This window comes from Lygodium microphyllum, chromosome 25 (assembly GCF_053477565.2).
Source record: "Lygodium microphyllum isolate KBCC chromosome 25, Lygodium_microphyllum_v1.1.10, whole genome shotgun sequence".
NCBI lineage: Eukaryota > Viridiplantae > Streptophyta > Polypodiopsida > Schizaeales > Lygodiaceae > Lygodium > Lygodium microphyllum.
Genome location: NC_141159.1, coordinates 67,898,501 through 67,911,820, shown reverse-complemented (window position 1 = coordinate 67,911,820; position 13,320 = coordinate 67,898,501).

Below are 13,320 nucleotides of genomic sequence, written 5' to 3'. Positions count from 1 at the left end.
GAGGGATTCTGTGTAAGGTCCAGGTAAAGGAACCAAAATGTAGGACCACTTCACCTATGTGCCAAATCTAGACGAAATGCCACATATCAATAATTCCCTCCCTCAAGTTAAGTTTACTCATCATCTCTTACCCCACGAGGTTTTCTACCATCTTGTCTCACTCTCTCAGCTTGCCATGAATACAGATTCACAGCTCTCAAGCAAGAAGAAAACTTTACAATATTAGTTGGTGCAAGAAGAGAACTCACCATGTGTAGTCTAGAAATCCATGTGAGCTCCCAAGCTCTGACGACTCCACTAATGCACGTTGTAACAAGATTTGCACTTCTCGCCCTTCGTCCTTCATGTGCAAGGATATGGCCTCTATCACTTGTTCCTCAAAGCTCCCACAAGTTCCTCTCTCTCTCTTTCTCTCTCTCTCTCCCCCAAAGCCCCTCTAGTTCCCTGTCTTTGCAACATAGTCTCTATCTTTCCACCTCGCAGACTGGGAAGATCCCAAGAAGGTGAGGGAAAGTGATGGAGTAATGCAATGAATATTGAGAGCAAACTCACAAGCTCTCTTATCTCTCAGAACTTCCGCAAGCATGAGGTGGCTACACAAAGATGGAAGCAAAGATAGTGGAGACGAAAGAGATAAGCTTGCTTTGCATTAGTAGTAGGAATGATTTGCAATAAGGTTTCCCACCATATGTATGTGGCCTTCGAATTTAAACTTGGGTTATACCTCTTATCTCAAGGTGCCCATTGCCCATAATCTCTTGATGCCTGCTCTTTGAGCCTAGTATCCCATCTAATTAATTTACATGAGAGCAAGTCTAGTGATCAAAAATAATTTTACAAAATTTATCTAGTCCTCTTTCTTAATCCCTATTTTTTCTAGAGTGCCTAAAATTTTTATATTATTTTTATCTTTCGTTTTTCAGCTTGATGAGTGCTCTTCTTCCAAGCTTTGAATTTTTACCAATCTGGATGTAGTCACTATTCCTTGAAGCTACCACTCTTGAATGGTCCTTGACTTTTGTGCCTTTTGGTTTTTTAATATTTGGCTTCCCTCGGTGTGCTACAATAGCTTGTTGTTTCTTGCTTCTTGTGGCTTCTTTGCAAAAAGGCACAAATAGAAAAAACCTTGGCAAGTTTCTTGGCACCATTAGTTAATGCTAAGGCTAGAGTTAGACAAAAACAAGCAATCAATAAGGTGTCCTTTCTCCCCTATTTTTATCTACTAAGAATGTAAATAAGAATGAATCCAAATCCTTACATGACTTGTTTGACTTTAAAATTGGTCCTAATATCACGTACTTGTTATCATTGTAAACAATTAATCCTTATGTAGTAAACCAACTAGCACTTATATACAAACCAATAAATAAAAGTGCACCCAAAATAGAAGAAACTAACTGAAAAAATGAGACTGAAGTAAAGAAGGCTTGCATTACTAAATAAGACTACAATAGTTTTAGTACACTATGGAAGAAACTTAATAAGGAGAATTGACTCAATTCTTGATATTGAAGTAGAAAGACTCATAGCAGCTCACTCTTAGGTCACTCAGATTGCTCTTATTGTATATGACATTTGTTGGGTACACAAGTTTATATAGAAGTTGATAGTAGGCAATCTGTCTGAAAATCTTGCATATTTGGGGCTGTTAATTTATAGGAACAAAATATTTTTTGTGGGAAGTCAAACAATGATGATATTCTGTAGGGACACTGCGTTGACTACAACTTTGTAGTTCAACTTAGATTCAAAGTCTACACCATTTGCAAGGTATTAGCCAACCCAAAGTACTTCTATTGTTTGCTACTATTTTAGAATTGAGGATAAAATTTAGGATTGTCTATATTTTAGCCTTGATTGGTTCTAACTATTTGTTTTAATGAAAATAGAGTATCCATTATAAAATATATTAGTTTCATAGGAGCCTTTGGGGGTAAGTGGTCCTCCCTGGATTGCAAACTCCCATGATGATTTTTTCTCCATTTGAAAATTGTCTTATATCTTTGTCAAGAATTTTCTTTATAGGTAGTTTTCCCTATGTATAGAACTACTTAATATAGGTACTTTTCCTATGTCCAAAACTACCTTTATAGGTAGTTTCTTAGTACCTTGTAAATATTTTATAAGTAGTTTCTTTGTTTCCAAAGCTACCTTTATAAGCAGTTTCCAAGTACATTGTAAACGGTCCCAAAAAGTGACTTTCTATGCAATCAAGATACCTTGTAAATAATGCCCTAAGTAGACCTAATTATTCAACATCCCGCTAAGTACAATATCGTACTTTCTCAATACCGAGTTTCTTCCTGATAATTTTAAATTGATCAAAGTTGAGGGATTTAGTGAATATGTCTACAACTTGCTATTGACTAAAACAATGTATCAAATCAACTTCTCTATCAAGGACTCTCTATCTTGTAAAATGATATGAATTTCTAGAAAGTGTGTTTGGTTCTAGCATGTCAAATTAGACTGTTGGCATGGTAAATATTGGAGATGACTTTACATGCAATATTGCTACACCATATATTCAACTATAGTAGAAGATAATGCAACAATGAGCTTCTTACTGGACCAATTGATAATTCGATTACCAAGTGAGTAGTTATAGCCTAATGTAGACCTTTTGTCTTCTATGTTTCTAGCCCAATTAACATCATATAAGCAAATGGTCTCAATGAAGAGTTGTAGACTAGTTCATAATCCATAATACATTTGATGTGTCTAAGCAATCTCTTGGCTACCAACCATAGAGAATACCTTGGTTCTTTTTCTTCTTAGGAATCTTTAGATGTGAAATGTTTCCTCATTAGCATCATTTTTCCTTGATTCCTCTCTTGATCTTGGATGTTGATACTTCTATCTTGGTTGTGCTTAGTTGGCTTTGTAGTTCTTGTGGGACTTCTAGTCTCTTGACTCTAATTGATCATCCTTTGAGTGGTTTGGAGCCGCTAGTTTCTTTGTACAAGAGACATGTTAATATAATGCTTTGGTAGCCAAATCCATTGATTGGTCTCTATTCTCTTGGTTGCAAAAACCATATCACTATTGTACTTTGGTAGCAAAACCCATTGATTGTCCTTGTAGTAGTGTTGAGCAACTACTAGCTGCTTAGGAACCCATCTTATCTTATGGGTTCATATCCTTTAATATTGAGGTTCTCTTTTAATCATTTTCCTTGGCTGTGATTATTTTTTCCAATATAAATTTATTGAAAGGGATGCCATTTTGTTAGGTCCCATTTATTTTATTGCTATCGTTTTCTCTTGAGGTGTTGAGGAGAAAAATTGGCTCACAAGCTTGGAGTTGAAGTCTCTTCAAATTCTTGAGGTTACTTTTGAAGGGAGTGAGCCTTGAAGTGGAAGCACACAGCACAAGTAAGAGCTATGGTGGAAGGAGCAAGAGCAAGAGAGAGACATACAAGATGTGGGAACTCCAAAATCACAATGTGTGATTGGTCTTCCCTTTATTCAAATGTCACTGAAAGATAAAGAATTACATGATAGTGATGGGTGCCCGCCACCAGTAGTGTGTAGATGTGTGCAAGTAATTGATACATGATGCGAATATTGTTAGTGTAACTAATACACAAGCAGCTAGGCACATGCACCTTTACCCCCAACAACCTTCCACTTAAAGGTGAATGTGTCCCTAGTGAGAATAGAAGAAGAAAAAAGTGACAAAGTACAAATGTATATAAGTACAATATGATGACAAAAGCATCTCATCCAATGCCCATCAACTTTCTAAGGAAGGAAAAGTGCTCCGATGAGAGAATTTTAGTGAGAAAATCTATAGGATTTTGGTTAATTGAGATCTTGACAAGCTCAATGGACTTGTCCTAAAAAATGACATATTGAATAAAGTGGTAACACACCTCAATGTGCTTTTTATTTTTATGAAACCACTCATAGAATCCAAATGCAGTGTAGGCCATATCAGTAATGCCAAGGTTTTCCACCAAATGTCCTAGCCGCAGAGCCTCATTGCAAGCCTTAGTAGTTGCAATATACTTTGCCTTTTTTAGTAGAGAGGGTTGTACATTTTTGCACCTAGACATCTAAGAGACAATACTGCCAACAAAGGTGAAGACATAGCCAGAGGTGGACTTCCTACTGTCTGCATGTTCTACATAATCATAGTCAATGTATCCATAAATCCCAAATCCTGGCTACCATAATAGATGCACATAGCTACTGTTCCCTTTAGGTACCTCATAATATCCTTGACGATATCCCAATGTTGTCTACCATGTGTAGCCATATAGTGTGCCACAACTCCCTTGCAAATGCTACGTCAGGGCAAGTGGCTATCATGCATACATCAAACTACCCACTGTGGATGCATAAGGGATCTTGGCCATCTCGGCCTTTTGCTCATTAGACTATGAACAATTGGCCCAACTAACCTTCATGTGAGAAGGTAAAGGACAACCAATAAGCTTCACATCTTGTAGATGAAATTGCTAAAGGACCTTCTTGATGTACTCTTTTTGTGATAAGTAAAGGAGCCCCTTAGAGCGATCATGCATAATGCGTATCCGAAGAATATGTGAGGCTTGTCCCATGCTCTTCATCTCAAAGATATTCTTGAGTTGACCTTTCAAGGCATCCATCTCATCATCATGAGCACTCCTAGCATGCCATCCACATAGAGGATAAAAATCATAAGTCTTCCATCATGAGCCTTTTTCGTGTATAGACACAGATCCATATCACTATGAGAATATCTTTGTAAATTCATAAAATCATCAAACTTGTGGTACCATTCCCTAGGTGCTTGCTTAAGGCCATAAAGGCTCTTTCTCAATTTGCACACTAGGTGGTCCTTTTTGTGCAAAGCCCTTAGGCTACTCCATGTAAATCTCATAATTGAAGTTCCCATGAAGAAAAGCTGTCTTGATATCGATTTGATAAAGATCCAAATCAAGCTGAGCAACCAAATCCAATATCAAACATAGGGTAGTCATCTTCACAATAAGAGAAAAGGCTTCATCAAAGTCCACACCATGCTCTTGCTTGAAATCCTTAGCAATCAGTCTAGCCTTGTATGTCAGCTTGGGGTGTCTAAGGATAATTTTCAACTTGTACACCCACTTACATGGCAAAGCACGCTTTCCACTAGGTAAGGGAACCAAATCCCACGTAGATTTTCTTGTAGTGAGTCATACTCTAACTATATGATCCTCTCCCAAGAGTGACTACAACCTTTGCATAAGGCCATATCACATAAGTAAGAGGCTCACTAGCACATGTCACCATAGCATAGTCCATAGAGGGTTCAAATTGCACAAGCTGTGGTTTATCCCTAGTAAGCCACCCCAAAATAGGCTAGGGAGCTTGGACATCCTATAGAGCATTCAAGACTTAGGCCAATGAAGCATTAGTTGCTATGGCGGTAGGCTATCTAGCTAACTATACAATAGCAAGAGGCTTCTCCTAAAATATCACCCTGTGTACCTCAATGACATGCTCAGGCTGCTTATGCATTTTCTCCTAATGGAAAACAACATTATGGCTGATAACCTTTCGAACTTGTGGATTCCATATTTGATAGCCCATCTCACTTTTTATAAAAAAGTATTTAAAAAATATATATTTTTTTGAACTCACATGATGCACACATATATTCATGAGTAACTTGCTCGAGAAGGTAGCCAAGAATTCCAATTTTTGCTTAATAGGATAATACCCAGACCTTATGCGTATAGTCATCAATGAACATAACGAAATACTTTGCACCACCTAATCACTTGTAGGACATGGAACCACATACATCTAAATGAGCCAATGGCTCACCCATGTGTATCATACTAGACTTTCTAAGTGTATTACATGTTTGCTTGCCATATAAACAATGATCACAAGACTCAAAGCACTTATAGTTAAGGGGGGAAAGATACTACAAATGAGTAACCATTTTCATTCCTTTCAAGGAATGTTACCAAGGCGACGATATCAAAGAGATACATATGAAATTGCATACACTTCCCAAACATGGTCAAATGACCCAAATACAAGCATGGGGTAGAGAGTATTGGACTTAGCACCACGTGCAATGACAAGATTCCCATGGCTAAGATTCCATGAGAAATCACCAAAAGAAACTACATAATCTACATCATCCAAAGTGCAAGCAACAGAGATGAGGCTCTTTGCGAGAGTTGATACATGACATACATCATGAAGAGTAAACATGTAACCTAAACCAAACACATTTTGGATATCATCAATACCAACTATCTCTAGGTCCAGTTTATTTGGATAGATCTAGTCAAATTACGATAGGAGTGGAACTACTTTCTATCATGGGTCACATGAAAGGAAGCCCCTAAATCTATGAGCCAACACTAAGTATACCCTGACAAAGTATCAGTTAGCTTTGTGAAGTATTGAGAAGAAGCTGAAAGTATGAAATCATCATTAGAATCAATCTACATAACATTAATCCCTTCAATTTTAACACTTGACTTGTTAGGTACAATATTGCAATTATCGTTTTTTGTCGTGTTCTTTACCCCCTTGCCCTTTTCCTTGCGCTTGTCCTTGCACATTTAATGGCATTATGGTCAAATATGACTTGATTTCCCACATTAATGATAAGTCAATGAGGACTTACAGCCACACGACTTATTGTGAGACTATCCATGTGATTAAGAATGAGACTGTTGAGAGTCTCTTCCATGGCAATCATTATTGCTCCTACTGTTACTACCTTTAATTGTCAAAGTGTGAGAGGTAGGGGAAGCATTAACATTATTTCAGTTAACCTTTTCATTCAAGAGTGCACTCTCTACACCTTCTAAGTCTAGCCCATTATTAGGCATATTTACACACATAACAATACAAAATGTATCCCATGGTTCGGGTAGTGTAACTAAGAGGAAAAAAGGGGGGAGATTGCCCTTGAATTCAATCCCCTACGAAGACAAATGACTGAGAATAGAATGAAACTCATTTAAGTGGGTTGATATGGAAGTGCCCTCCATGCGAAGGTCCATGAGTTGCTTAAGCTAATACATTTGAGAAGTGGGGCTCTGCTTATCATAGACATTGTGAATCTTTTTCCATAAGTTGCATGTGGATTTCCCATTAGAGATAACACCATAGAACACCTGCTTCTTAGAGAGGGACAATATTATGGTGGACTTACATAGCTCATTTAATTTGACCCAATAATCTACATAAATATGTTTGGGCTTGACATCGTCATGTTTCAAAGGCTTTACTTGCATTTTCTACACTAAAACTTGCCAGATTTAGGCCTTCCAATAGTTGTAGTTGGTGCCATCCAACTTGTCTATATTAAAGATAGCACCATCATTGGAACCACTAGCCATACTAGGACCAAGTAAATGCACATAAGGGAAAAATAGGTTGTTGTAATAATATGCAAATCAACCCCAAAACTAGTGCCAAATGAAGCTAAAAATAAAAGAAACTATTGAACCTAGAAGCTATCCACAAAGTATGAACAAACGACTGTCAAACGGAAGCGACTGCCCTCATGAAAGCTATCAAAATTTGCAATTACAGTTTGTTGCCAATAAAATACAACAATAAGAAAACTAAGCCAAAACTGTGTTATCACTGAGACATGACAAATCGGAAGTGCCAGGTGATATCTTCCATGATGCAGGATATGTAAGAAACTGTAGCAACCAACATACATAAGACAAGCACCCAAAGCTGTCAATTGTAATCTGTTAGTGTGGAATACATCAACTAGCATACCAATCATGCATGTAGTAGGTCTCGGGGTAATGGAAGAGACTAACCAAAGGCACAACTAGCTGAGCAAAATGTCAATAAAGAGCCAAGCAAAGTGTTATGCATAACTGACAATGACCTGATAGAGGTTGGTGCTAGTCCAAGACAAGGGTCAACTCAGATCAGTCCTCAAGGCATAAATTGTAGACATATAGCATGTAAAGAGAGCATGTACATGTGAATATCCTAGTATATCAAAAGTCAAGATCAACTACATATCGTAGAATATGACACTGAGGGACGGAAAATAGAACAAATACGTGTAGACTTCAAGCCATAGAAAAAGAGTGCCTTCAGGATAGAGCGAGGGGTCATGCGCATCAATTGTGATCGCACTTGGTTGGAACATGTAGGAGCCATAGATTTCGATCAAGCACGCCTAGCCCAACCCAGTACGACACCAGTGCTTAGGATAGAGTCACCACCTGAGTTGCGACCACCAGGGGAGACCATCTCTTCTAGCGAAGATGGGGATTTCGACTCTGAGTCGGAGGTAAGTTTAGATTGCGACCTAGAGATACCTAGGCTGGTGCACCAAGGGGGACCTACCCGTCCACTTGAGGCGTAGATAGTTGAAAGAGAAAAGGATAAAACAATCTAGGGACACACGAATGGAAGAATGTAACACCAAGTGTCAATGAAACTGCTCCCACTGGAACAAAGTTAGATGTGGAATGAGCAAGTCATATACATCATGTACATAGCATCAAACATCCGAGATCGAAGTGTATGCATTATTCAGAGCATCCAAGTGAAAATAGTCGGCAAAGCATCCATTGTAACATCCAAGTAGGTAATTGACAACCAATGTCAATGTCCAAAGCTCCAGAATAACTCAAATGCAAGTCAATGGCAAAGCCCAATGTCAAGCATAGCCAAGTCATGTAGCATCCATATCAGACATAACATCCAAGAGGATTGCCCACGTACCATCCAAGGATAATAGACATAAACTATCTCAAAGAATGCTTACTATAGGTAAATGATAGATAATGTCAATCAAAATGAGCTTCAATCATTGCTCAAAAGCATTCCAGAGTCATGACAAAGCATGTAACATGAACCATAATCATCGATATATTAACCCAACTAGTCAGTAGGCACTCGAGAAGCAATACATGATTTTTAGACTTGGTTATTACAACAACCAAGACCGAGCAAGAACAATGCTCAGATCAGCTCCAAAATGATCTCTAATCAATGGGTAAGATTCCCTAAATGTATCGGCATCAACCAAGCATGAGTGGGCATCATTTATGCATCACCACTAAGCAAGAGGCATCCATGACCAAGAGCTACCTTGTTTTTATAGACTGTATGCTAAATACACAATCAATGAGTTGAATATCAACTACCCAATCTCAATGCCAAGGGTTAAAGCCACTACCAAGGTCAATGCTGAGTATCCAAAAGAGGAGTTGTAAGTGCTTAGTTTTTGGGCAGCCCAATGAGGAGGAAATGTTGGGGGAGTGTTGTTGTCCCAATTAGCTTGCAAACAGGTGGTGCAAATTGGTGTGAAGTTGATGTTGCCTTTGCTGCCCATAGTAGGGCTTAAGGTAGTGATGAATGACCTCTACCAAGGTCCTAGGTTAGGCCTCAAGAGATCTTGGTGAGTGATGGAGCAATAGATGACTGGCCAACAATCACAATATTGTGACTAGCCTTCTCTTTGCTTAAACTTCACTGAAAGAGTAAATAATAAAGTGATAGTGATAGGCACCCGCCACCTATAGTGTACATGTGTGTGGGTAACTAATATGCTCTACAGGTACTATCTGTATAACTAATATGGGGGATGCTATACATAGGTGCCTTTACCCCCAACAAATTTGACATCCTTCACTAGCCTTTGTTAGGGATTGCATGTCAATATGGTTTTTCTTTAATGTATTTTCTAGCATGATTCTGGACAAAGGGAGTGACCATAATGGTGTTTGCCAAGCTAAGCTATACTTTTCTAACATTGTAGTGTGCATTATAATATATATTGTCTTTGACTTGGCTACCAATAAGAAAATTCATTCCTTGCACCTTCTTGACTAGCAAGTACAACTAACATATGGACAAGTGGCATGATAATAAACTTGATAGTGGCAATGGCAAGAATAACAAATAAAAATTCTTTAGTGCCTTTCTTGGTGTGTTAGGCCCAAAAGAAGGCCATTGTGAAACAACCTCCTCATGAGGCTACACCTACTAGTGAGTATGAGTTGTTTGGGGATTTTGAGGAATAAGCCCCCTACATGTGCTATCCCCAAGGAGCGGGATAATTCAACACTACGAAGGAGTGAGATAGTTTAGGTACTAGGGTTGAGGGGCACTCTTATGAGGGTAATGGAAGTGTGGCACTGAAGGGTTATGTGCACCAAACCCATTACTGTTTTCTTCTTGTTGCTACCCCAAGCACAATTGTTGAGGTCTCATCTAGGCACGTTGATGTAATCAAGGCACCAACCATCCGAACCCATGCACAAAAGACATGGACCACAATACACTTGTTTCCAAAAAGGTAAGTGTTTAAGTATTTGGTGTAGTTCTTCTATTTTCAAGGCATGTTTTATTTTTTTACTCCAAGGATACAACTTTTTGATGTATGGTAGAGTAGGTGCATGTTAGGTCAAAGAAGGGGACGTTTGCTTGCGAGGTGGACCAACTTCTCGTGGATTGGCAAGTGTGATCAACCAAAGCTTCAACCCACTCTATCAACCTACTCACCTTGTGGTTAGAGTATAGGCTACTAGACTTGGCCATTCTATGACTCGTTAATACCTTGTGTTTTATAACTTGAACCACGCTTCATATTTAATGTTTGTTTGTAAAGAGCATTATGAAAGTTGTGCAACATAAAACAAAGAGAGCACTTATGTGGCACTTGTACCCATTTTCTATTTTCTTCTTTAATATTCTCCATCAATTTCTCCATGCACTCATCCATGCTCACCATGCACTTATGCATAGCCATCCACACATACATGCTAATATACTCCTTTCTAAGCATGGTTCGATCCTCATCTGGCAAGAGGTCCCACATAAATCCTTCTTATGTTGCCCACACTCATTCTTTTTTTGATTGATCTTGGAACTTGTGATCCATGTCATGGAAACACACAACAATGTGCTCCCTTTCATATGCATTTGATTTGGCTTCTTCCCTAGGCTTATGTTCTTTCCTTTACCTGAGCTGCTTGTGTGGAATTACCACATCAAGGCCATGCTCTTTTTTCAATTGTGAAACTAATGCATTGCAACTACAGAAGGGCATATAACTTGATATGTTTGCGACACATTCCACCCAAGCCTTTCATTCTTATCCACAAAATTTGTAAATGGGAAGACATCTATATGAGTTGAAAGTCATCACAATTATTCATCAATCCAACTAATCACAATGCCAAGAGGCTATGAGAGATGGAAATTGAAAGTTCACCTACCAACCATGGGGTGTCATCATCCATAATTCCCTCATTGTTTTCTCTACTGTCATCCATGCTCATCTCTACCTCAACCATAGCCTATGATGTACTCTTGTACATTGGCCTCATCTCAACAACTACACCTTCGCATGATGAAATGCCCACTCCATCCCTCATGTTTTGTGCAAGCTCTAATACACTTTCACATATCAACCTCTCAATCAACAACCACATTCGTTCGGAGACAACACAAATTTAATGTAAGACATTGTAGAATATGTAGCACTATTATTATTTGAGATATCAAAATCACCTTTCCCATGTCATAGCTCCTCTTCACTTGCTTCATCATTGTGAGAAAGGAATGTTTTTTCTCCTGAAACAATGCACTTACACCTATTTAGGGATTGACTTGATTAAAAATAATATATGCAACTAATTCAATGTTAACAAATGCCAACAACTTGATTCATAGACATGCAAGAGAGAATTCACAGTAGCCCTCAATTGTCTTAGCTACCATAGACCTTAACACAATCATAGAAACCCCTTGGGAAGTTACTATATGTGTAAGCTCTACATCACAGGCATTCAAGGTCTATTTGTAAATATCATTATTCGTGATTTTTTCCTAAATAAAACAAAACCCTTTTCTATTCAATTTGTAAATAACCCCTTTATATTATACCCTTCTATATGTAAAAAATGTATAGAAATGGTATTTTAAAAATACCTTATTTTGAACCCACGTGATGCACACATAAATTCATGAGTAACTTACCCGAGAGAAACCCTTGCTACTTGTACTCATCTCTACCTTTTGCAATCACCGATGCAGTTGTGAGTAACCTTACAACAGCCCTAGCTATTTGGAAGAAAGCCTTCAAGAATATGCTTGAGAAGAAATTTTGAAACCATTAGATGTGTTCATGCATATGTATTACAGATGATAAAGTAGTTGAAGACAAAAATGCAGGACTATTCTACATTTTTTGTATGCATCTCACTAGTAATGCTACTTAGCAACCCTAGCTCACCATAGTAACCCTTGCATACACTATAAGGGGATTAACCCTTGATGAAAATAGTAACCCTTGCAAAGTTTATAATTATTGACTTACAGACCCCTTAGGTATACCTTGGTCAACCTACAACCACAACTTATAGACCTATGATGAACCCTAAACCTAGATATGAATGCACCCTAAGCTACACCTAATAGGTTGCTAATGTGTTGTAGCATGGCTATATACCTATTGCAACATTGTTTCTAGAGCTAACAAGTTTCTATTTGTTGGAGTACATGTGGGGTTCCTAGAGCACCCATTGCAACTTCAGAAAACCCTTCTCATTTGTAGTATCTTGTAGATGAATTTAAGAACACATGCATAGATCTCTACTTAGAAACAATTTATGTGTAGCAACCTAATAATTTGATAAACATGCAAAATTCTGTAATGTAACACATGCATGGATCTATGAACATCCATGAAACAAAGTAAAAGGACACATGCTGCCCAGCCCTATGATGGCATAGAGTACCCCATAAATGTAATTATTGAGGGTTGATATGATTGTATTTTTGTCGGATTTTCGGGTGATTTTTATATGATTTGAATGATGAATGATTGTTTCGGAAGTGTTTTAGAGAGTTTTGGATAAGGTTGAATAGGTTTTAGAAGCTCATTATGTTTTTTAGTGAAGATATGATGTGCTGAAAGGTTTTGTTGAGTGCTTGGTAGGTTCTATTTAGCTTTTATTTTGCTATGATTTCTTTTTTTATGAGAGGATGGAATGATGGTTGATGGAGTTTAAGAGTGTTTGGAAGCTTAATGAATGATTTTTGATGGTTTTAGTTGAGCTAAATGCTTTCTAATGACCTTTTGTATGGTACTATTGAGCTTTTGTAGAGCCTCAGTCTTTGTTCTGTTTTTGTTATGTATGCCTATGTAACTGTTCTATGGGATGAATATATAGCTTGGGGAAGTTTTCTAATCTTTGGTAGAGATGAATACAAGTTCAAAACAGCTCAAAGAAGTAGCTATTGAAGATCAAGTAAAGACTGAAGTAACAATGACACAGTTGAGCTACGAAAGGGCACTGTAGTGGCTCTAGTGACCCTTCATATTAGACATATCTAT